The following is a 26,887-nucleotide window of genomic DNA, read 5'->3' as shown; positions in this document are numbered from 1 at the left end:
ATTTTTTTAATAATGTTGCTATATGTCTTCTCAGTATAACTGGGTAGGCCATTAAGTGTGAAAAATAGCTATGAAGGGAGAGAAATGTTATTGAAGAAAATCAATATTAATTGGTACTAACCAAGTTATTTTTTACTATCTCTTTTTATACCTGAAGGACCCCAAACAGCTTCAAAGCAATCAGATCCAATTGTAAAGTGATTAAACTGACAAACAGCAACTGTTCTGCATTGAAACAGAGTATTTACACATTCCTTGCACTGTACAAGCTCAGATGTTGGTACAGTGAATCCCAGAGAAGTACCAATGAAGTCAATGAGTTACCACAATTTTACCTATGAGAACACAGACTTTGGTTCAAAGTTTCAATATGGTTTTGGGTTGGCCTCCCACTGCAGCAGGGTAGTCAAAAAGTTTCCCCCTAGTAAAAGATTCAGCCAAAACAGACATTCACATACTGTCATTCACAGGCTCTGTGCCACAGCCAGAAGGCAGAGACTTTCCCTTCCCTTTTCATTCCTGCCAGAAGAGAGGGGAAAAAAAAATTAAAAAAGCAGGATGAAACAAGCATTTTGCTTAGTTTGCATATTGTAAACTTGAGCACACATGGCAATGGAATCAATTAATTTACTACCCAGTCAATTCCTTCATTTCTTCCCTCAAGCACTGCCAGCAAATCTCATTAATCTAATCTGGGTAGTAAAATGTTTCTCCAAAATTCCTTGTCAATAATGCTATACCTACAGCATCCAAGGTTTTGTTTTAAAACACTTACTATAAAAATAACATTCAATTTAAATTTCACAACATTCAACTTAAGATGAAATTAAGACCACATGCACTACTTCAAAAAGCCCAACAGTACACTTGAAGTATGTGATAGATTACTCTTTCATTAATCCAATTTTATTTTTAGCAAGCCAGACTTTAAACAATTTCTCAAGAATCCAAGGAGATAAATGACTATGTACATTTGCAGCCCTGAAACATACATTAAGGCAGAGTCCTTTAAAAAAACCACCTGCAACACTGATGCTACATTCTCCTCCCTCTGGATCTCTCCCATCTCTGTTCCTGCACAAGTGTTAATTTGTGAAACAAACCATGGAACCCACTGGTACAGGCCACAGCAGGTACTAAAAGCATACATTATTTTCAGAAGCAATTAATTAAATTCACGAAAGAAAAAGCCACCAAAGTTAGAGAACAGAAAGACTGCTGCTTTTGAGTAAATATACCCATGGTCTGCACTGGGCCAGAGATAATACTGTGCACATATTCTGCCCCATACAGATGCCACTGGGAAACACCACTGTGCTGAGTGGGTTTTTGGCCCACAGAGATGCTCTTCAGTTCTCATTTCAGCATTTCTGAGCTGTGGTCAGCAGGAGCCTCAGCTTCTGTGCTACTCCCCCCAGGCTCCTGCCACCTTCTCTCAAGAGCCATAAACCCATCATCTCCTGCTGTAAGGACCAACTTGAAAACCCTCACCAGGCCCCACTGCTCCATACACAGCAAATGAATCAAGCATCATTATCTCCGTTGCTTGTTAGATTAATGAGAAGGTTTTCTGACAAGACCTATTGCAAGGTTTTTCTGGTGTTTTTCTGGTGTCTGTTCTGTGTTATTTTCCGTCATTCTGGTGTTATTCTCAGACTGCAGAAACAAAACTAAGATCTAATGAACAAGCTTATATTTAGCTTGCCAATTCAAGCAATTCTCACAGGCCTTTATATTAACAGCTCTTTCCTTTAGAATCATAGAATCATCAAGGTTGGAAAAGACCTCTGAGCTCATCAAGTCCAATTATCTGCCCCACAACCCCTAACCACTAAGCCATCCACTGTAGCACCTCACTTGCCCATCTTTTAAACACCTCCAGGGATGGTGCCTCCACCACCTGTTCCAACCTTTAACCACTCTTTCTGTGAATAAATTTGTTTTAATTTCCAGCCTGAACCTCCCCTGGCAGAGCTTGACCCCATTTCCTTTTGTCCTGTCACTTGTCACCAGGAAGAAGAGGCCAGCAACTGTCTCACTACAACTTCCTTTCCAAGTATATGTTTTTAAATAATAATGTACAATTTTTAAAGAATTATTCCACACCTGGAAAAAGTAAGCCAGCTTTACCTGAAAAAAACCCTTTCTCTTAAAAAATTATGTGATGTGAAGAACAATGATACATAGAAGAATGTCCTGTCAGCTGAGAATTCTATCCTCAGAGATTTTGTTCTGCAGTTTTATTTGATATTAGCATGGACTTTTCACATCAAAATAAACATAAAAACACTATGTTGATAATGCTCACTTTAACTATGAAGATCATAGTAACTTTTCGGGTTTGTTTTTTTTTTTCTTTTGCTATTTTTAAGAATAACATAAAAATCCATAATTTCTAACAGTGAACTTACCAAATCTCTTTATTCAGAACAGTCACAAATCCCCATAGGTTCCATGGAGCTGCTACCAAGCACTATTTACACTGATTTAGTACTAAGGTGAAGCCAATTCTAGAAAGATACCCACTATTTTTATTTCAATGGGACCAAAGTTAAGACAAAAAAAAGTCACTATAATACAAAAACTAGGCTTACCTTTTTGCCAGTGGCCTCTCCTATCTACCTGTGCCTACTGTTTATTTCCCTGCACTGTGCTTAATTCTTTAGGGCAAAATATGCCCTTATCTAATTAGACTCAAGACACAAGCCCTGAGAAATGAGACGTGATGGTTGGACAAAACATTCTTTATGACACACCCTGAAACTCTGCAATGAATAGTTCACATTATGAGATATATATACAAGTTTTTTTCCTTGTTTATCTTAAGCCAAGAAAGATCCAAGTGTCTTACCTATTACTCAAGCATTGCATCTGCCTTAACACTTCTCCAAACTGCCAGGCAGATGTATCTTTTATAGCTCTATCCCTCATCATCATGGGAAGAGCAAATTCATATGCTAGTATATAGTGATAAAAGATTAGAAATAAGAACTATTTGAATTATTTATAGCATATCATTGGCTCCTAAGAAGGCTGTGCCAAGTAGCCTGAAACTTTTCCTATGAAAGAGTAAAATCTATATCATGTAATAGCACTTTTCTATTAACATTTTGTGAAGCTCAAGGCAGTTTAAAAATTACCTACATCAGAAGAACAGGGTCTTCCCTTACAATGTTAATTTCAGATAACAGAGTAACCACATTTTTAGTAGATGGTTCCTAAGATCAAACTCTCACTACTAAATGATACTTCTTCCCCACAAGTCTGAGTCTTAACAGTTTCTCTCTCTCTTTTTTTTTTTTTTTTTTTTTTTTATACTCTGAACAAACCCAAAAAAAAAAAATCCTTCACCAGGAAACAAAACCCTAACACACCACCAAAAACCAACACATACACACACACACACACACAAAAAAAAAAAACAACCAACCCAGGAAGAATTTCAGAACTTAGCTGAACTAAGCTGAACTCACTTTCAATGAGGGATTTTATCCATTTTGTCTTTTTCACTGTGAAATTCCAACCTGAATCTAGGAAATCTTTCCTTGGAAAATTTTAATTGGAAACAAAAATATATGGGAACATATTATTTCAAATGCATTAGTATTGTCTGCCAAAAAAAAACCACAAATCAACTCTAGTACCAACCAGTAGTAAAGCCTTAATCAACAGATAAGTTTAATAAATCTAAGCTAGATACTCAACCTGTCACATTAAATAATCAGAATTTTTTTCATTACTATTATTAGCTAAACTAAAGGAAACTCAAACACAGTAATGTAACAGATGACTTGAACTAACATGGAGCAGAAATTAGTGAGAACTGAAGAAAGACTTCACATCACTGTGTTGATTCAGATATGGGATGACATTGCACTGTAGTTTATACTAACAGTTCCCATTCTTTTGGTTTGTATCAGGAGAAATAAACAGATGTGCTCTTACTGCAGAAGGTATTAAATTCTAACACAAGAAGCCATCTGAGGAACAACTCTCACCTACAGCATCAGATTGAGAAATAATCACTTTGGCAATCAAAGCTACTTCCATACAGCCACAGAACCATGGATTAGCTGTAGCTCAGAACATGTAAAGGTTGACACTCATTTGGATATGGTGCCATATCCACACCAATTTTGGATACAGTGCCATCTCGTTCTTCTGGACAAACAGCCTTCTAGATGAGCTTCTAGACAAGCCTTGACATTCAGAAACATTTAAATGTTTTGCATTCAATAAAACAGGTTTACAAAAAGAGCTGCCAATTAATGCCTTCAAACAGTGGAAACAATAACATTAAACAGGTAGCATTACAGGGGACAATAAGACCAGACACATGCTATGTGAAAGTGTGCTGAAGCATGGTGTTCATCTTCATACAGCAAATGCTCGGAGTTTAAAAATACAAAACAATGTACAAGAGCTCACCAAATAGTTACTACTTGGTTATTACCTACCAGCTCTTCCTAATTTTTCTAATCAGTTTCAAAGAACACCTGGTATACAAAAAAAAAAAACCCAGATTAACATAAATCGTTTCATATATGGTCATCTTTCTGATGTTATATAACTTATGGTAAATAAATTATGGTATGAATGGCCTGCCTGATGTAACCAACACAACTCTAGAAACCATACTGTCAGATTTCAGGCCTGTCTGTACTAATCCCAGTCTCATTTTACACCTACACTTCGGGCTCCCTCCTACAAACTAACTTTGGTTTCTCTTACGCACACAACTTCCTTGTGTCAGTCTTGCAATTAACATTTCCTCATGTAATGCCAACTCTTCTATGAAACATTCAAGTTATGAAGGCCACACCCCCCCTTTAATGCTCTTTCAACAGACCCTTTTGCAACCTGAAAATAAGCTTCTCTTTGGAAGGCAACTTGTAACTTTTCAGCCCTTTTCACCACCTAAAACTGCTTATCTAATACAAAAAGGCAGGAGCACAATGTTGCATCAAGAACCAAATGATACTCATGCTTGTAGATCAGGTCAGGGAAGAGATTTATCTGAATTTCCATCTGCTGGCTGACTAGTTTCACTGCAGAGTACGATGAAGTAAGATGATCCAACAACAAACCAAAGTCTAGGAGACTCTACTACTTACTCAGTTCTTGTTGTGAAAGGATTTCTAAAGTTTCTGTGCTCAATTTTTAAGCACAGATAGAAAAGATGGATCTTTCCTCTTCTAGAGACAGAAGAGAAGAAAATGTACATTCTTCATATGATAGGATAGGCTTTTCAACTATTTCATATCCCATAATATAAACAACATGGAGATATTCTGAAAAAAAAAAAAACCCAAAAAGAAATAGGAGCCTTTCCAAATCAAGAAAATCCTAGTTTACAGCCTCAGGGATTTTCATCAGTGTGCCACAGGAAATTTATCACAAACTTACCAGGCATGTAGGTCACATACTATGGTTTCCAGAAGTTAGAGGGCACTAAGAGACAGCTAAACTGCACTTGATAATTGTCATATATTAATTTTACATGTAAGCAGTTCCTGTGGTTTCCAAAGGAATATTATCCAACTCTGCAGAGTAAACTGCATCGGTGTGAACCAGAAGGGAACTGAAACACCATTGACAGGGTGCAGCAGAGCCCAGGGTATCTAAATGCAGCTCAGTGCTCCTAGAGCCTCTATTAGATATTTGAAATAAGACTGAAGTCTCAAGGCCACTTTTCAGAGGCCAGGTGACATACTGCAAACCCTGCACTCACAACAGAGAGCAAATGGTTCAGCAAACAGACTTCTGCTGTGAATTACCTAGTGCACACAAATACACACACACACACACTTACTTTTCCTGCAGTTAAAGCAAGATGAAATTTGCTCTGGCAGCTGTTCAAATTGGTGAACTATCTAGATCTGAAGTTGCTTCAGCTGAGACCTTTCAGCAGCATTCCACTTTCCACTACAAACAAGGAAAGGCAGAGAAAGTAGAAAAGTAAAAATTATCATTCTCTGATCTAACAGAAAGGAGCTGCCCAACACTTGAATGAAATTTGGCAATTTAACAAATTCACAACTGGTGGAGGAAAAAAACCAAACCAAACCATCTTAAGGAGAACAAGATCACAAAATCTCAAATATGCAAGAGAAGCAGTAATCAAGTATATTCCACAGTATAAAACACATCCCCACAGACAAGATAAGAGCTTCCAGGCCTTCCACCATTAACTTTGTGAGAATCCCTTGAAAAGACCAAAGCCATCATTAGCTGTGAGCCCACACCACTGCAGAAACAATCCTCACCTCCCTTCCTTTCTGCCTTCTCTGTTCACTGCTGCAACCCAAAAACATCTGCACCTCAAAAACACGTGTGCATCACACACTGAGTATGTTTGGGGCAATTAAGAAACTGTTTTACCTAAAAAGTAATCACTGACAGAAAAAAAAACAACACAGAAATAAAATACAAAAGCAGAAAAAAGTGGTGTGACACGAATCCTAAAGCTGGTTATGCTATCAAAAAGCTAATTATAAAACTCAATTTTCAGACAGGAAATGCATCATAACAACATTTTGTTAAACAATCTAAACACAAGTAGAAGCAAAGCAGAAATCCACACCTTTCTGTCAACACTGGACTCATCTATATTAAATTTATATTTGACATGTAACAAGGCTGCACACATAAAAACATACAAGTATGAAAAGGGTGTTTATTCATTTACACAGTGCTTAGCATTCAAAATTGATTTTACAGACATCCTGCTAACCTGTCTGGCAGAAATTCCACCAGACTACACAAATTAATTCAAAACAGGGAGGCTGTCAGTTTTTCTGTCTCATAAGCAAGGAGGTAAAATTTTGAAATAGTTTTCAGTGTGCTGAAAGGCATTATGCAAAGGTTTAAAAGGTAAATACACCAAGGGAAAAAATTATTATTTTGCATCAACATAATTTTGGCCAAGAACTCAGAGTTTAAACCAGCTTTTTTACAGTTTTGCCATCAAAGTAGCATGAACAAAAGCACCCCAAAATTAAGACATTATGGAAAGACACTACCAGTTTACAGGTGACAAATATAACACAGTTTCTGCACAAGCTCAACTAGATGATCTAAGAAAACCCTTGCCACTTTATACTCTTGAATTTTAGGGATGATTATAACAGCTTCCTTCACAGAAGTTACTAGAAATGTCATAAGTCTTTTAGCATCATTTTCCCCTGTATTAAAACAAAGAGGCAGTCTGAAGAACTAGCCAATATTCTCAAGTGAAATTATACCAGTGTGATATATATATATATATATGCATCTCTATATTCTCCAAATCATCTGTAAAACATTTCCTGCCAGTGCCTTTAATGCAGTCCTACTAAAGCCTAAATATGTGCTTCTAAACAGAGAAGAAAATATATACTTAACATCAGCATGGAACCAGATTGATACAGAAAATATTATGAAATAAGGGTTGGGGTTTTATTTTTGTGAAATACCCTTTAAATAGCATGTATCCATCACTTTATTTTTTTAATTCAGCAAGAGGAAAAATTTTGTTGGGTGTTATTTTTCACTCCAGATAGTTACTTCTTTGCGTAGCTCACTAGAGATAAAAATCCATATGATTTTTTTTACCCACACTCTTTTATCTGCCAACATTCTGTAATTCTGAATGGCCCTTGTTACTACCAGCTGGCTTCCAGAGCCTGAGGATGTGTGCAGCATGATGGAAATAGTAAAATACTGCCCACAAAATGCTAGCTCCACTAAACCATGACTTTTCATACATTTTCTTATTACCCAAAATAATTCTGAGCAGGGACTCTAAAGGAAGGAGATTTCTCCATAACTTGTAGTTAACACTAACTCCCCTCCTGTCTGCTTCACACATCCATTACGCCTGGTCACAAGAAGATAATATGTTTGATTTGTTAAATACAGTGTATTTTTGTTTCAGTGTATCACTTCTCTGTGTAAATTTGTAAGCCCTGCCTATCATTGTGTTCTTTACTGAGCTGTCCTCTAGCTTAAGTAATTATTTTCTCTCTTGGGTTTATCCTCTTCAACTTGCAGCACAGCTTAAAAACTACTGTCCTATATAATAAAAAAAAAAATATAGTCTAAATTAAGTCCTCACAATTGAGGTTTAGAGATTGAACAAGCTGGCATTTTTCTGTGAAATAGACCACTGCAGGGAACAGAAAGGTGGCAGAGGGAAAGAGAGAAAAGAAAAGAAAAAGGCTAAAAGAAGGTAAATAAGATAAATAATCACAGAATAATAATATTTTTAGCTAGAAGGGACCTTTAAGATCATGTAGTTCCAACATCCCTGTGTGGGCAGGGACACATTCCCCTAGACCAGGTTGCTGCAAGCCCCATCCAACCTGGCCTGGGACACTTCCAGGGATGGGGCATCCACAGCCTCCCTGGGTAACCTGTGCCAGTGTCTCACCACCCTCACATTAAATAATTTCTTCCTAATGTCCAACCTAAATCTCCTCTCTTCAGCTTAAAACCATTACCCCTTGTCCTATTGTTACTTGTTCTTACAAAAGCCCCTCCTCCCCAGCTTTCCTGTAGCCCCCTTTAGACACTTGAAGGCTGCTCTAAGGTCTCCTTGGAGCCTTCTCTTTTCCAGGATGAACAATCCCAACTCTCCCAGCCTGTCTTCATAGGAGAGGTGCTCCAGCCCTCTCATCACAGCCCTCCCTCTGGACTAACTCCAAGAGTTCTATGTCCTTTCCACCCACAGTCAGAACTAAAGCCTAGCACACAAGGCAACCCCAAGAAATCATTGTTTCCAGAAGATGTATAAAAGGAAGATGGAAGAAGCACCCATGGAGAGCCTCAAATGATAAGAATTAAGGGTGGGGTGAGGAGGGATGATGACCCTCTTGGCACATTTGTTTGAAGGATTCAAGCATGCTTCAACTTAAAGAACATTTCTTACCTAGAATCACAAGCATGAAACTGAAAATTGATATAAGAGACTGAAACCATAGTCAATGAAGAACAGTCATATGAGGAACAATCCCATTTTTGATCTGGCTAGTGCATGTTTTCCATTATATACTTTAAAAATATTAGAAATATTTAAAAGTGGTGTCGTATTATCCTAAAATATTCAGTATTTCATCTTCAAAGTGCTGCAAGACCAACTAATGAATCTTTGTTAATATTACTGAGACAGTAAAGAAAAGCACAAAGCTCTGTTTGTAGTCTACAAAAGCCTTGTTTCTCTATGATCCACAATTACTCTGCAGTCTTAAAGAGAAGGCACTCAAAACATGGAAAGACTCTCTGATCACACATGTGTTAAAAAAACCTGGATCTGAAACATTAACATAAAGCTATGTTAGCTTTCCAGAAGCTAAGTGCCTTTAGCTTTCCAAATCATTTAGAACAAACAAGAAAACAAAAAAAATAAGTGCACACCTTAGGTTAGAGGGCACTAAAAGACTCAGTTTAATATACAAAACCACAAGAACTTGAATACAAAGAAATTCCAGTTCCCAATCACCTTAGTTCGGTGGTTTGTTTTTGTTGCTGTTTTTTTTTTTTAATTAAAAAAACCCAAAACCAAACAAAAACAAAACAACACAAACCAAAAGCAACAAACAATTAAATTAAAGCAACACAATTATAATTAAACAGAGAGCTTCCTGAACTTGTGGCCCAGGAGAGTCATATAATCGCACAGTAACACCAGTGTGTACTTGCTACCAGCTCTCATTCATCTGCAGAAAAAATTTAGTATTGCCAGGTAGAAAATAATACATCCTTATCTCCAGAGAGCCCTGAAGCACTGACACTGGGATCTCTTTCTAGGCACCGAAAAAAAACAAGCACAGTCTTGCCTTATGTAACATGTTTTGGGGAGAACAAGTATTTTGCTTTTGTATCAAATACACTGCTCTGCAAAAAAAGCAACACCACACACCAGGTAAAAAATAATACACATCTGCATTCTGTATCTTAAAGGGGGAGAAGGGAAATGGGAGCAGAGGGAGAGAGAACTCAAAACATTTCTGCCTTCTCATTTCTGAAAACTGAGCCAAATGAGGAAAATATGAAGTGGTGGAAGAACTGCTGCAGAAAAACGGAACCAAATATATATTTAAAAAATAATTTTAAATCATATGAATACCATATATATATATAAACATATATAAAAGCCTACATTGCCTGGATAGCCTGAATTTCTAAAATCAGTGTGATTAGGACTTTAAAGTTTTAGAATACAAAAACAGTCAATCCATAGTAGTAACCTTCATGAGTCAAGATGCTCTATTTCATATCTTGATATCACCGACATCATGACAGAAGGCAGTTTACAATGTTTCCTCAACCCACAGCCATGCAGTCTGTCAAAGCTTTTTTAAACAAGCAGACTATAGGACATCCTCAGAGTGGCAAAAGCCTGCTCAAGGATTTGTGAGTAGCCAAGAAGCAGTCATCCTCTTTTACACAATTAATTTTGAGCTCAGGATTATACTGCATTTTATTTGAGATGAAAGTTGTCCTTAGAGACTGCATTGCATCCCATGTATCATAACCTACAGCACTACCCAGGCTAGATACTATGAAAGATGCATAGCCTTGTGGTTTGGGAAATTTAAATTGCTTTCCTTATCTTTTCCCTTCATGTGAAAGCCCAAGAAAATAACCCCAGAAACCATAGTCCACAGATTTATGAATCAATACAAACACTCCTAGTAGTGGTACATGCATGCCATTCAAAATCTCACAAACACAGCAGATGGACTTTCAATTATTAAAAGGGAAGTTTGTTAAAAATAAGCTTTGTCTCATATATGCATTATGATAATTAAGAGAAAGAACACACCATAGAAGTGATACAGAAACCTCCCCGAGAGTAAAAAAGAGTCCTAAACTGTAAATTTGACATAAAATTGTGCCTATTTGCTTTTCATTTAAAGCTCAGTTGACACCACAGGACTTCCTTGAATCTTTGTTTTTCTTCTGCTACTCTCAGCTTTGCTAACAGCATCCAACTGAAATGAAAAACCTTTGTTTAATGTCACTGTTGTTATCCCTAGCATTCAGACAAGAAACCTCACACCGTGCAAAGCCATCTCTGCTTTGTGCTGTTACTGGACAATTAATTAAAGGAAAAGAGTTACTGCACCCAAATAAACAGAGGCTGCAAGGGCAGCACAATAGAGGGTTGTTTACAACACACAGTGGATTACAGGAAAGAGTTCTCCAAATTGTCACTAACACAAGCTGATTAAGTCTGCACGGCAGAGAGCAGACATTAGCACAGCTCTGGAAGCAGTAAAACCACAGTGTCTTGGAAGCAACACGGTACAAATATGACAAAACTGGTTTTGAAGCTAATCTGGGCATCTTCATACCCCATTTCCTAGCACTCCCTGTTCTAGGATTTGCTCCTGCAGACCCAGTGTGGGTACAGGCATGCCCACAGTCCTTTTTTCATGTTGTTGTCTTACAACAGGGAATTCTAGCTACTCCTCAAAATGTTTTAATACCTTCTGCATCCTCCCTGTCAGATGAGACATAAGAGTAGAGTTAAGGAGAAAACAAATTCTCTGTACTGCACTCTCACTGGATTTTACAGGACATGCTGTACCACAATAACAGTCTCCTATTTATCAAAGGGCCAAAAAAAACACCACAAAGTCATCTGGTTCTTCACCCTGTGCCATGGTAATACCCATTTTTCTGTTTCCTGTTTCTGTCACAACCAGCAGATGCTTGTATCACCCATTCTTAAAATTATTCACAACTTTTACTGGTAATATATTCCAATGCAACAGTGACTTACCAACCAAGGGAAAAAAAAAAAACCAAAACAAGCCAAAACCAAAACACACAAACAAATCAAAAACAGATCACTCTGTATTTCACATACCTAGATTAAGTATCACTCTCTCATTTCTCTACTACCACATTTCTCTTATTTGAAGTTAAAATAACTGCTCCTGATCACTCAGTAATTCCTCCACATACCCAGGTATTGTTACTGATCCTCTCCAGGCTCCCTCCAAGGGCTTTATATTACTTTTCTTTTTTCCTAAAAAAATTAAATTTCATCTTCAAAACTGGACTGATCAAGACTGGCTAAAAGATTAGTTCATTTAAATTGCAGAATTTACTTCTGTTCTCACAAATGTGATACAGTCATAGGACCACAAAGCAAAAACTAGAAAGGTCCTAAACATTGGTTTACTGGAGCAAGTCTCAGGGAGAAGCATTTGGTCTTTCTGGCGTTCCCTGCTTATTCCCATTATGCAGAGGTCAGTAATTATTTTAAAGAAGTCTCACCATGTTTGAAGCAAGGAACTGGGCTGTGGGGCTCATGCTTTTGCTATGTAAACCTCAGCCTCAACCCAAGAATCAGCCATATTTTAAAAAAAAACAACCCTTTTCTAAGGGCAAAATCAATCATTCTATGACAATGAGAGTATGAGAGTCTCCAGTATTACAATTACATAACAATGTTGATTCAGTATTCTTGTCATCCACTATAATACCTAAACCCTTTTTATATGTACAAAACAAACAAAAAAAGCCACTCAAAACCCAAAACACCATCTAATGTGTAAATTCCTGGAGGCAGCAATGTTTTCCATCAGTTTAGCACTTAGTCACAATCAATTCCTCCAGACTTTAAGAAGAGCAAAGTTTTGCCATTTTATATCTTAGTCAAGCTACTGGAGATCAACTGCTCCTTTTGGAGCAATAAATTCCCTTAGTCTAACATGGCTTAATCTTAAAAAGAAAATCATATAGGCTACTGCTCATTTCTTTTTCATCTTCTACTGCTTTTGGAGGGTTTAATTCCCAGGAAAATACCGGAACAAATTATTGAAGTTAAACAACTGGGTCTACAGCTGCTCATTTCCACCTCTCCCCCCCCCACCCCAACATCTGTAAAGACAGATGCTGTAATCACTCCTCGAGGTCTCACAGTATTACATGCATCCTCCACAAGTTAAGTAACTGCAGCAGCTCAGGGATTACATCAGCCAGCTCTTACCCTTTTGATTTTAAACACTTCAAACTTAAACTTACCTAAAATCTCTATAACACATTCCTTCTCACAGCATCTTAGAGTTTTAGCACTTGCCTTGAATACCATGTCCACTACCTAGTCCCAGTCTTATTAAAGATGAAGTGGAAAAAAATGAAACAAACTAAAAGGCCTCAGTCTGCATTGAATTATCTGTCCACAGCTCCAGTCTTCAAAGAGCAGCAAATCTTCCATGACTTTCTTTTTACTAACATTGTAATTCCATAATGACTTCTTATTACTCTTTTTTAGTTGGCCATTCATAATGTTACATTTTAATTATATGTGCTAGTGCTATATTTTTACACTTGTCCTTTTTACACATCCTAGATTTTCTTTTGATCCAGTCATGTTTTATATTAAAGAGCTCAGTTCTAGGCAATCCAGCCATTCACTACTTTTCATATTTTCCTCCACAAAATAAAAGCTTCAATTTCTGCCATTAACATAACTTCCTGATGGAACAGTATCCTTCCTAATTATTTTTTTGCTCTCAACATACAGAACTAGTGGTTATGATTCACAGTAAAGAGACTTAGCTGAAGCCTACCTTTCTAAAAGGCAGACTAAACTTCTCAGATTTTTACTAGCTCCCCCTCACACAAGTTATTTATCTTCTGGTTATAACAAAACTTAGAAGAGATTATCCTCTGCTTGCTTTCTTCATATTTAGTACCAGGAAAGCTTTACCATGGTTCTCCAAGATCTTACTAGGAATCTGCATCCCACTGTATACTTTAACCAACACCCCTACATAAATAATAAAATACAGATGGTTGCCAAAACTCTGATGCCTTGTTGCAGTTTCGACCTTTTATCCCCCATACTTGCTGCTATTTTAAAATCAGTAACTTTCCACCTATTGAATCATTACACATATACCTGCTATAGTAATGATAAAAATGTACAGCAAGTACTGAATTTATGCTGTGTGTAGTATATCACTTCCTAAGCTAAGACATGAAATAGTAAGCATTACTATCACTTTAGATTTTTAAATTGTCAAGAGGAGGAATCTGATAACATCTCATTCATCTTTAATTCATTTTACTTATTAAAATGTATCTACACACAAAGTAATTCAAATGCTGTCAAATTTCAGTGAAGGCAAATGGGAAAAGTTCATGCAATTACAATCCAAATACTGCTAATTCTTGTTCGTTTTTTAATTATAGGCAAAGACTGAAAGAAACATTAATACCTGGAAAAGTGTTCAAATAGCTTCTATATTTTCCAAAAGTCAAATAATTCAGTCATTTTTACAGAGCTGACATTAATGCCAGCAGAATCAAGGTCTCTGTGCCCAGAACCTTGTATACTCTCACAGCTACAGACAGAAATTGATCTCATAGAGAGCATTGTCACTTCCTTTGACCTTTTTCCCTATGTCTTTAATGCTGGGTGGTGATGTGATTTAACATTTCCAATTAACCCATATTACTGACATGTAAGTTGCTAAACACAACACCTAACAACAACTAACAAAAAATTTAACTCCTATATACCATGTATCATAAGTGCAGCATTTGCTGAACTTGGTTGTTTCTCTCTGAATATTTGATTACTTTTTTTATAATAAAAGTGGTTCTTGGGGGGTGGGGAGGGGGAGAAAAACAACAAAACCACACGACACAAAAAACCAAACACATTTTCCAAGTCCAGCGACTCCACTGACATCCAAGAAAAACAAAACTATCTTAATACTACAGTGTATACTTCTGCTGTATCAACACTGGCATGTCAGGAATCTCTAAGCACTGGGCTGTTGTTGGCAAAGATCACCACTGCAAAAAAGTGATGCCAGCAATACTGCTGAAGGCAGATGTTCAGATGTTACCACTGACATCCATCCACCAACACAGTTTCTGTGGTATCAGGCAGCTAGATGAAACTAACATCTCCCAGTGTTGTCCACATTGTTGGCATCAAAACATTAAGAACAGAAGTCACTGTGAGAAGAAGAAATCAGTTTCTGCCTTTTGTGTTTATTTCCTCTCTCTCTCTTTTTTTTTTTTTTTTTTTTTTTTTTTAGGAACAGTACTCCACATCCTAGGAAAATGTTTCAAGGAGCTGATAAAGAAATTTCTAATTGTTTACCTGAAACCATTCCAAGCAGGCGTGCATGATTAATCTTAACGCCAGTCAGCAATTAATTCAGAAAGGAAATTATCCTGTTACACCCATTGCTGACTACGTGTTCTATGCTTCCTTGTACGGATTGGCAAAATGTCCAATTTGAAAAAGAAAAAAACCAAACAAGAACAAAACAACAACAAACACCCCCCCCCCCCCAAAAAAAAAACAAAAACAAAAACAAAAACTCAATAACCAAGCAAACAAAAACACAAAACCAAACAACCCAGCCCAAAAAAATCCAAACAAGGCCCAATACAACCAACTCTGCCAATCCTCACCATAGGCACTTCCATTTGGGTGGTTCACTGACATCAGAGCAAAACAAGGAGCAATGCACCCTCTATTAATGGGACATAGAAAAATCTTTGGCTGTTTGGCACGTATCACAGCTGAACCTCAGTCAGGCACACAGGAGACAGAAGCCACCATAATTCTAAGACATGCAGAGAGGAACACCTTTTACATCTGTGAAACAAATCCACATCTCACTGTGGCTGAGAACATGCACTTCCTGCAAGGTCCCACACTGAAAATAAAGGGAGCCCCTCAAAAGGGGAGAGAAGTTTTCATCCTCCATGAAAGGATGAAGTTTTCATCCTCCTTCTTACAGGAATACTGAATTTATGACACTGTTCTAAAACTTATTTATGGCACCAGCAAAGCATAAAAGTGTCACAAGCACGCAAGGAGGAAATGGCACAGCTAGGTTTAATAAAGTACATGGCTCCAGTGTAAAAAGGATGTGTCAATGTCAACCCATAATTACAATTGCAGCAGCTTCCTATTCAGGTTCCCTTCTTCCCTTATATGTTCAAGATATATATGCTTAGAGAAACACTGCTTTTAATGTAATGCCAGTAGAGTGATGAAGTGGCAAGTCAAATTTTCTTTCCCTCTCGGGTTTATGGCATTAGGGCAGGAGCCTGTCACACCAAAATGAGTTAACACAATATAGTAAGAAACACACACTGCTTTTTGGACCTGGATGCTTGACAGCAACTTTCATTCATTGCTCTTTGAACTGTGTGTAAAAAAAACCCATCTGAAAAATGTTTAGTTATTACAAATATATTATCTGTTAATTGTTTATAAAACTAACTCAAAAAATACTAAGTTCTCATCCCTCCTGCTCAGGGGTATCTGATATTTTCAAAAGATTTTGTGAATGTGAGTGACATTGACTCTTCAGCAGCTCAGCTCTTTGGCTGCCAGCAAAGAGAAAGAAAAATAGCCAACAGTTAAATTTAAGTTACAGTTCAAAAGTCTACTGGCATATAGGCCTTGTCAATAGCTCAAAACCTTTGAATTTTTTTTAATGTACATTCAGAGATCCTTCTAGTTCTGAGCTTGGGCACCACTTTAATAGTTCCCCAGGCAAACTAAGATACTACTTGAATAGTCACTACTTTAAGTCTAGTTATATAAAAATTTTCCTAGAAATAAAGTCTACCCTCAACCAATATTTAGTACAAGTAAAAAATGAACTAGAATTAGACAGGTAAAGAGCAAAAGTGCCTTTATGGAAAAGTTATTTCTGCAAACAAAAAACCTAGTGGGTTTTTTTATTATCGCACAGCTTTTTTGACATACAGCCCCCCCTCTTTTTTAACACCAAACAATTCTTTTAAGGCATGAAAGTGTTTAAATAAACATGATGGTATTTGACTATGCTTCTACAGTGAGATGGCAAAAATTGCATAATAAGAATTTGCCTAATGCTTTTAGCACTAATCTATCTATGTATTTCCCCACACAGAAACAGGTAACATGTCCTCTACAATACTAATTACAATTAAACTAGAATTATCTTGCATGGTGTATTGCCATTGTGCAGGTAGGCAATTCAATATTAACTCAAATTTTTCTTGAAAAAAACCCCAAAAAACAAAAGGAAGTCACTCACCACTCATGGGGAGCCACCACAATTTGAAGCAAAATAAATTTCAGGACAATTCTGCAACTGTTACAAAAACATTTAGTTCAGAGGTAACACCTATCAAAGCCCCAAGTACATCTGACACAGACCAACTCAGGCCCTCATTCCTCCTCTTCAGGTGGCAGTTGATTTTGGGGGAAAAATGTATACATAAGGAACTAACATTTCGGGCCTCCTGCATGCAGGTATCGTGTCATGTTTTCAAACTTTCCTCTGTTAACTAAAGATAATCCCTCTAGACAGAGGTAAAATTTTCTTGGAACGTTTCATTGTGTGTCTTGAGCCTCTACCATTATCACCTGCTCCTACCTTACCTGCTCTGCTTTCATTCCACACAGAACTGCCTCACCTGGACATGCCCTTGGACAAGAATTCTTTAGTCACGTGGAAAGTATTCTTATCATACCATCAATGAGTCATTTATTAAACTATACCTACAGATAATAATAATAAGTCTTATGATCAATGCCTAGGACAGAATGTAAGGCAAGATGTATTCTCAAAAGCTCCTCAGTCTTCATTACATTAACTTTAGCTGTGAATGCTTTGCTAGCTGACACTTCAAAATGTACTGGTGCGTGTGTGTGTGTGTGTGTGTGTGTGTGTGTGTGTGTGTGTGTGTGTGTGTATATATATATATATTACAGAAGAGCAATTATTCCAGAACCTGTAAATGCAGTATGCATTTACAAGTGCATTCAAAACCATTCTTTCAATTCAGCCCAGTCAGTCTTCAGACTTGATCCAGGTCTAGCTGACCTGCTTCCCATAAAACAGTGAAGTCCCAGCTCTACTTTCCAAGTGGATGAATCCAATCAGAAAAAGGCACTGTTTCTTGAAGGCTGTTCACATGAGTTTTTAAAAGTACAGGAATTCTAACAGAATAGCCATACCAGCAGCTACATACAAGCCTTTATTTGGCTACTGTGCTGGACTGCAAAAAAGGACTGAAAGAAATTCAGGATTTCCAGATCACTAGTGCCCCAGCTTTTGACCAGTGCAGGGCATTGCAGCCTCTTCTGGAAGCACCCCAAGACTGCTTGTCTTGACTCAACACTATCAGAGTATTAAAAGTGCACCTATAACACACCTAAAGTACAGGCATCCACTGTTGTGTAATACAATACCTGAAACACACCCAAAAGCAGGAGACAAAAAGGACCATTTTGCCAACAGCCTTCCTGCTGATGCCTTCCTGCCTGAGGACTTTCTCTGGGACTTTCTCTGACAATTTTCCCTGTGTTGTAGGACATTATTCAGATCATTATTTAATGTAACAGACTGAGAAGATAAATCAAGTAAGTTAACAATGCCAAGTCAGCATAAAAACTATAGTTATGAAACTGTTACAGAAAAGGATAACTGGAGAAAAAGGTCATTAAAACCCTATTCTTAGCTGCACACAACAAACACCACAAACATACCAGCTACTCTTGACACACCATAGAACACAAAGAAAAGGAGAACACTGCTCAAATGTTTGAAACTACAAGTCACAAGAGGATTGTATCAGAATGTGGAAGCCTGCATTCTTTTTTAAACAAACAAGTAGAGAACTCAAACATTAAAGGACTAAACAAAATTTCCATGAGTCTACTTAAAATCTGAAAAGCCTTTGCAATAAAACCTTCTGCGAGTATCAAAAAGCAGCATTTGTTTACTAGTAAATAAAGATATGCAATGGTAGAATAGAAACACTTGTGAATAAGTTCTTTTTAAAAAGAAGAAAACCTTTAAACTTGACATACAGCGAAGTAAAATCCAGATAACCCCTCAATGAAGAGTTTATCAGAGAAAACAGTGCTTCACAAGGTACTGAGTCTATAAATCCAAAGACTTAAGCTTAACAGGCATCAATGTATTAGTATAATCTTTCGAAAAGAAAACACACAGATAGATTTCTAAAACTCATCTTCATGCCAGAATCAAAGGAAGTCACACCAACAGCAGTTTCTCCAATTTTGGTTCACTTAGTTCTGGATTCCGTGAAGATCTTTATCCCACTTAGGGAAGGAAATAAAAAAAAACAAATCCAAGACAACCCCCACAGATTGTAATCTAATTTTTACAATCACTTTCATATAGTTCAGACACAATATGGACACTGTAGAATTGAAGGGAAAAAAAAAAAAAAAAAAAGCTGTAAATGCAGTTGCATTTCTTAAGTTATGTTTCTTCCATGGGCTCTGACAACACGGTTTTCATCACTTTAATAGTATTCACTTATTTTTCAAAGTATGTATCATCAATCATCATCACTCAATAAAAAGATCAAAATAGCTGTTAGTAGAAGTCAATTGAAAGTATTTGACTGGATTGAGATGGATAACAGAAAAAGACATATGGATGTTCCGTGAGCTTCACAACTGCCAATTCTCACACCAGTATCTCACTGGTACAACCTTGCCCTTTACAATTATTTCTGTTTTACAAAGTAGACTGTAAGTTTTCCTGTCTTTTCCTATGACTTTCCATGTTAATTAAAGGAGAGCCAGAGAGGAAGAAACAAATTACAGCATTAGGTCCTCATTCTTAGATTAGTTTCAGATCAGGTGAACTCTTCACACAGAGTCCAGAAGAAGTAAGGCAACATGAATAATGTGAAAAACCCAATCTCACTTCACTCCTTTGGGTATTATAAACCCTCTGATCACCATTTTTTCTAAAGGGTTTACTTCTAGAAATTATGATATAAAACCAGCACAAGCCAGAAACATGAGTTTATTACCATATTGGTGTGGAAGAGATGTCTTTGAATGGACATTATCACTCCCTCTTTGAAAATTAAAAAAAGGTAAAAACACCATGCTTCAGCATTAATGAGATGATGCCCTGAATCTTTCTTATTGCTCTGAGGAGGTAAAAAAGCTCTGTTGTACAGATGAAAAATGCAACTATAAATGCTTGCACAACATCAGTTTCACATTGATCAACCAAAACGATCTAGGGGCCTCTAGAGAGAAGGCACTTGCAGATTGTTAAGTATTTCTCAGCTTAGCCAGAAGTATGGCAGCATATAAAATAACACTTATTTTTAAGCATTTTTCTTCTTATTATCATCCTGTGACACGTCTTAATGCTAAACAGAAAAAAAAAATCACACACCCCAGGGAGGAGGAGGAAATCAGACTGAAATAAAAATCTCCAAATACTGCCAAGTGTGCCTTAGGATTTCTCAGCTGTAAGAAACCATACGCCCCAGCCTGGCAAACAGTCCTATCCCAACAGACTGGCCCTATGCACAGCCTCCTGAAGTGTGCTTTCTTCTGCACCTACACATGTGTCCACATGGGAGTAACTCAAAATCAAGCTCAGTTACTACCAACAACCTCGGGTGACAGAACACGTTCATACGACCTTGCTAATAGTTTCCTCATTGCCTCAAAGATCACAGCAACCCCGCGATCACTTTATCAGGACACAAAGCCTTCTCCAGTTACCAGGGCCCTGAAGTTGCTGAAACCTCTACTTTCCTTTGGCATCCTAAGAAAATATCAAAATAGACTTCAGTGATTTGATGAGCGACACAATGAGTTTCCTCGTGAAAAAAAAACTAAAAAAATCCATATTATTAGCCTGTCAAAAAAGAAGGCTGAACCCAAACTGACAACCCACACACTGGGCCAGGCATCTAACATATGTAAGTGGACACAGCTGGCACTACGTAAAGGGTCACTCTTGAGAGGAAAAAGCCGTCTTTGTAATAAAAAGCGCTCATTCCACACTCTCACCTTGGCACCCTGCGTGAAGCCTGGGTCCTCTCCCAGAAGTTTGCAGCCAACGGTGCCCAGGTCGTCCTACAAACCAGCAGCGGGAAAGCCGAGCCAAAAAAGATAAAGGGGATTAGGCAGGCATTACTTCCCGTGACCTATATACTCCCCTCAGCCCCGGGCGGCCCTGAGGCAGATAAGCAGCTGCTCGGCTGAGGGGGACACCCGCCTGCCGCCCCGCACCACAGAGGACGCGAAACGGCGACGAGACAACCGCCTCAACTCTGCGCCCGGGCGCTGCCCAACTCCGGGCGGGAGGCAGCCGGCACTGAGGCCCCGCCGCCAGGTCCGGGGCCCGTCCCCAACCGCCACCCCCTCACGGCACCGGTCCCTACCTGGAGCGGGCGGTGGCGAAAAGTTTCCCCGGGGAAGGGAAAGGCGCTCCCTCTTTGCTTAAGCGATCGGCTACGGAAAAGAGGGAGGACAGGGAAGGGAGGGGAGGGGAGGGGAGGGAGAGAGGGAGGCGGCCGCCCAGGTAAGCGACCGTCAGCGACAGGGCAGCCGGGGCCGGCGCTAATCCCTCAGGAGGGAGGGAGGGATCCCCCTCGAGCCCGCCCTCACCGAGCAGCCCCGAAGCTCCGTCCCCTCAAGGGCGGGCATCTTCCCCCTCCCACCCCTTTTCCCTCACGGCGGGCGGCCCCAACTCGGTACCGGCCGCTGAGTTTGTGTAAGGGAGGGGCCGGGCCGGGCCTGAGTCAGAAAGGGGGGGCGGAGCCGCGACCTGTCGGGGTGAGGCCCGGAGCGCGGCGTCCCCTGGCGGGCGGCAGCTCCTGCCACGGCGGGAGGGTGAGTAGGGAGGGGTCGGTCATTGCGCGTTGTGAGGTAAAAGTTGTGCGTGTCAGGAGGAGGCCTCGGCCCAGTGAAGAAACACGCTCCTGGAGCTCAGAGTAGTAATAGTAATAGTAATAATAACATCATTATAAATAAATGTGGTATTTTTTTAAAAATAAACATACGTGGTGGTTAGGCCCTGTATTTTAGAAGCGATGCCACAGGTGGCCCCAGTTATGCGGGTCACTAGGTGGCACTGTTATATACACACCACTCTATAAATTTTAATCGTTATTTAATTATTATTATTATTATGTTTTTCTTTAGATGAAGCCTCCTTGGGGTGCATTTCTCTGCAGGTGGAAGCATTTCAAGTCTTCTTTCCTCAGTGAGCTGAGTGCTGGCCTTTGGGGCCTGAGGGGTAGGGATGAGGAGCCACCTGCCCGCCATTTGCCAGGACCCTCTTGGAGGGTTCCTCACAGAGCCCCCAGGAATAACTAAGAAGGCTTCCTGCCAACAATTTCTCCTACGTGGAAAACCTACAAACAAGAACCGGCTTTTAAAACCTAGCTCATATTATTCACAAGTTGGAAGTAGAGGTAATTTCCTAATGATACAAACTATGTATTTTCTATTTTAAAATGCCTTTTATAAATGCAATAGATTGTTGGGGTGAATACATAAGCACAGCCTACTATGCTACTGTGTCATCTTTTCTGTTGTTGTTTGTTTGTTTGTTTAATGATTTCAAATTAATTATAGAGTGTCAGAGTACTGATTATGATCTCATTAATGACTCAAAAGAGAAATAGATGCTGGCATGTTAGGGTAACAGCTTATTTAAATAAATGTGTAATATAATCTACCAAGCGTAATGATGTTCTCTATGAGTTCAGAAAGCGTTGTGTCCAAATGCTCTATATAATTAAAGAAGAATTTGCTAAGATTGCTAACTAACCAGATCCACACAAACTAACTCACACCTAGGTATGCCAGAGTTAAGACTTCCCAACTCAGGATAAAAACATCCTCCAAAAATCCAGTCAGAAATAAAACTGATCTAACTTCAGTCTGGTTCATCCATTTAGAAAGACTGGAAGAATCATTGGTACTTGTAAAATATCTTGACACATGTTGAAGCTAAATCTAAGCTTTAAGGAGGGGGGCAGAGGAGCTAACATTTCCAGAGGCTATAATTCCTGCCTCTTATGCTGTTGTTTATTGTTTTCAGAACTGTATGATGAATTATTAGTTCAACATATTTTTTTATTGCAAATGTTACGGCAGAAGTGCTCAGCAGGGCTGAGCTTGGAGGTCATATCCCTCATAGCCTGAATCCAGAGTCTGTTGCCTAGATGTCCGGGAGTGCATAACAATTGGAGAGGTGTTTTCCAACATTAGATTTGGTATTTCTTAGCATTTGTTCAAGAAGCAGCTTCCATGTGCTGCTATAGAACCTGGATGTGAAGGTGGGCAGCATCTGGGGACTACCTAGGTTAGAAGAGGAGAAACCAGCTTGGGAATTTGGTAAAGTTGTCTAGAGGACATCAGGAGAAACTCTTAGGAAACTTCTGTTTAAATTGTTTGGTCTCAGAAGAACAGAACTGTCAGCCAGCACACAGATGAAAGATGCCCTTTGTGGGAAACATCTCATCATAAGCAGATCATTAAGGAGTGAGCCTCTGAAGCAGTGCCTGTTAGGGATGCTGATATAATCTATTTCTCTTCTTTCTATTGCTGCTCTAAGCATTTTTAAAATACTCTATAATTATTTTTCCTGTGATAATTAAGTTGAATCTGAGATAGTTGTCCCTTTGCATCCCTATCTCGTAATCGCTACATAAGCTGTTCTATCACACAGAGTTGAAAGATGGAAGTGTAAAGATGGCTTATCACAAGCTCCCACTAATTCTCCTGTGGGCCCTCTTTGTTCTGAAGGCATTTTTAGCTACTAACAAATACTTCACCCAGGTATAAGAGTGAGAGGCATAATGCTTGCACCCAAGCACAATTGACTGACAGGACTTGGAAGCAGTAAATGTAACATGAGATTTAACAGGCAGCAGTTGCCAGTCTTGAGTGTTGTGTCATCAGTACTGTTGTGCAGTGCCTCTAGTGAAGTTTAGGCAATAATTACAACTAAGTTGGTATTTACAGTCTTTAGTGTAACAACATGTATGCTCATACCTTTAGTCACCAGTTTAAGTCCATGGAAAGCTCAGGCTTTCTAAAGAAATTCCATAAAGTTTCATCTGAGGCCTGCAGTGTCAGAAAAAAAAATGTAAAATTGCAGGTGTACTACAAATTGAAAATCCTTAACAGAGAACCCAAGTTACTGTCAGCAAACCAAAATGTTTGCTATAAATTAAGTGATCCATTTAAGACAGACTTTTCTTAGTTGTGATCTAGATATCATCTCAGTAAAACAAACCTATACTTAGTAAGAGATCAGATTTCCAGAAAATTTGTTAGAGGATAAACATGTCCTGCTTAAGAATAAAGAGGATTATGGGAATGTACTTTAAATCCTATGAAAGAGCATTGGTTACTTCTACCTGAATAATTTTTCAACTGAACAGTCTAAACCAGATCTACCACTTAAATTCAGAGATGTTCCAAGCATTTTTAGATTTGGTTTTGCAGATATTTTGCTTCAACATGCAATTTTAATGTAGTACCATTCTCAAATCATTAGTACATGAAAGATAAATGTTATTTATGTGGATAGAATCCATACACCTGGCTGGACTGGTAAATAATAAAAATATCTATACAGGTTGGAAATTATTATTAATATACAAGCAACACAATGAATACCAGAAACCTAAGATTGCTAGGAAAAACAGATTATGAATTCTGAAATGTCTGTCCTTTGATGAACAGAAACAACTTACAAGATTTCATAGTCTTTCTTAACTGGTATTTGTCTTTTTCTCCTGTTTCAAGGCAACTCTTTAAAAGAAATAAAGTTTGTTGAAGAAGTCATGAAACATTTAGTTAAAAAGACCTACCTTTGACCAGTATAAATTAGTGATTTATGATACAAACCAAAATAATTTTACTACCCCTTTCACAAAATTATTTTTCCTCCTTAAAACCATATTGGGTTATCTGTGATACATTGTAAGGGCCTGACACTAATTTTGTAAGTATGTTAATTCACTCTGTCCCAAAAGTCAGTCCACTCATTGTCTGTAATTTCTCATATGCTGTAAAACGGCACAGGTCAGCACTGCTATCAGAAGCAGTAATCTTGCACCCATCCTTTCCTATGCTCCCATCTTCACTGATGCAGTTATTTATTAAATGAGATCAGTTCCCTGATCCAGATTAAAATTAACCCCCCATTTTTACAGTTAACTTTACCATGGGTCAGTTCTTTGATCTGTTTCACCTGCCACCACATAAATCCTTACCCTGCCACAAGTGAGGGAGCAACATGAGGACAGGAATGAGCTGGGCCACCATAAATTAGCACAAATAATATGTGAAGCTGGAAGTATGGTTCAAAAATGTCTTTTAACAGATAGGCCTCTAGAAACAATTGTGCTCTATCCTGTCATTTGTAAGGTTTTTTTCTTGACATTATGTCTAAAGAGCATACTAGATTATCTGAGAGCTTGCCTTTTCCCTCTTCAGATACTTTCTTTTTCTCTTTATGCTTTGAAAAGATAGAGCTGAACCCTGGAGTTGTGCTGTATATCCTTAAGGCTGTTTACTTGGGGAGAAGGACAATTCATAACTTTTTTTTTTTTTTTTTTTTTTTTTTTAAAAAAAGAGAGAAAGAAAAATCCTCCCTTCACACAGGAACAAGACAAAACCTCCTTCCTTCTCTGTAGGCTGCTACAATTGGAGGGTAGTTGCAGGACAGAAAATTTTTTAGTCTCTCAAAGATTTTTTTCAGGGTTTGTTAAACCATCCCTGCCAGTGAAGATTTATGTCTGGACCCTAGCAAATCGCTTACCTTGAGAACACAGCTGAAGGATATTTAACAAAAAAATATCCCTAGAGGATGAATGGAAGTAGACTCTTTAAAGACTCATCCCTTTCTAATTATGATTTATACTCCAGGGTCCAGTGGAAGCTTTGGCCAAGTACTACATGACACATTTCTTAATGAAAATTAGGTTATGCTTTTCTGGTTATACAGACTGTGATTCTGGCGAGCAGGGTATTTAAGCAAACAGAGCCAAAGTTACTCTTCCATAATTTATAACCTGCATGCATGTCACATCGTAGTCAATAATGGAAAAACATCCACACTTTCTATCCCTTTTCTATCCCTGCTTCTTCAAAAGTCACCTCGGACAATCTGGATTTTAAAATTTAATTTATATCAGATTACTTTTTTTTAAAAAAAAGAGTGTTGAGAAAATTTTAGTGAACTGCAATAGCACTACTCATCACTCCTCTTCCACTACTCAACTCAAGGCCTCCTCCCTGCTAATTACAATGTGATCTATGTCAGTTCTGTAGAAAAGCACTTTCTTATTAATACCTACCCACTACTCTCCCTATTTCCATAACATCTCCTTTAGTTTTCACAATTATATCCCTCTGCACCACCAAATCACACTTATGTCTGCTTTCTCTTCTGTGTGCTTTCAAAAAACTCTCCACTTTGTCCTCATGGTAGGCCACGTTCTTGGTTGACTCTCTAACCACCAAGCTACTGGCAAAAGCAAATAGGTTACCTGCAACACAGGAAGATCCTGCAGTCTGTGTTGCACCGAGCCTGTCTTCCAGAAAATCAGACAAACCAGAATTTACTTATTTTTTTTCTCCTGAAGGAACATGAATTTGCACCTTCTGGAAATTATTGCTGAGGAAGGGTGAAAGAAAATGTCATAGTGTGCTCCTGTCAGAGCTGACTGGTCTCTGAACAGAACTACTGTCCAGCTGCATGCTTGGGAAGATACAGAGACAGAACTGTCAATGAAAGATGATCTGAGTCTGCACATCTCTTACACCACTTGAAATACAATGAAATATTATTAAGTAGCATCCTTGTGTGAGTATATGAATACTAATTTCCTGTATGAATGGACAAATACTAGGCAGGAGATGAACCACTCAGCTGCTGGGCAAAAAATTATACAGTGAATCATGAGTAATTCGTAGCAGTGTTTTGTTCTTCTACATGTGCTTTTTTTTTGTTCCTTGCTTAGAGCTGGAATGAATCGATTCTTCATGATTGTTAGACACTTTGTGAAGTCAGTAGGTCTTGCTTTCTACAGAGAAAATAAAAGGGGGAATGTC

The 26,887-nt window shown here is 38.4% G+C and overlaps 1 protein-coding gene and 1 long non-coding RNA gene across 7 annotated transcripts in view; one reads left to right on the top strand and one right to left on the bottom strand.

The window, feature by feature from the left end:
- Nucleotides 1-21,368, bottom strand: part of FHIP1A (FHF complex subunit HOOK interacting protein 1A) — a 91,716-nt gene extending 70,348 nt beyond the window's left edge. Inside the window, exons 1-4 of one of the 6 annotated variants that reach the window (XM_071742935.1) lie at nucleotides 21,193-21,367; nucleotides 20,819-20,884; nucleotides 5,813-5,925; nucleotides 5,115-5,291 (exon numbers count right to left, since the gene is read on the bottom strand). The gene's annotated coding sequence lies outside the window, so the exon portion shown is untranslated. Of the gene's footprint in view, nucleotides 1-5,114; nucleotides 5,292-5,812; nucleotides 5,926-20,818; nucleotides 20,885-21,192 lie in introns of all 6 variants that reach the window. The other 5 variants (XM_071742942.1, XM_071742941.1, XM_071742938.1 and 2 more) reach the window with 5 other exon arrangements.
- A 193-nt stretch (nucleotides 21,369-21,561) lies between these two features.
- Nucleotides 21,562-22,493, top strand: LOC139795827 (uncharacterized). The gene is made up of 2 exons (XR_011725714.1): nucleotides 21,562-21,643; nucleotides 21,956-22,493. It is a non-coding gene; the product is annotated as an uncharacterized lncRNA (long non-coding RNA).
- The last annotated feature ends 4,394 nt before the right edge of the window (nucleotides 22,494-26,887 follow it).

The sequence above is a fragment of the Heliangelus exortis genome, chromosome 4 (assembly GCF_036169615.1).
Source record: "Heliangelus exortis chromosome 4, bHelExo1.hap1, whole genome shotgun sequence".
Classification (NCBI taxonomy): Eukaryota; Metazoa; Chordata; class Aves; order Apodiformes; family Trochilidae; genus Heliangelus; species Heliangelus exortis.
This window is presented reverse-complemented; position numbering and strand designations above follow the sequence as displayed.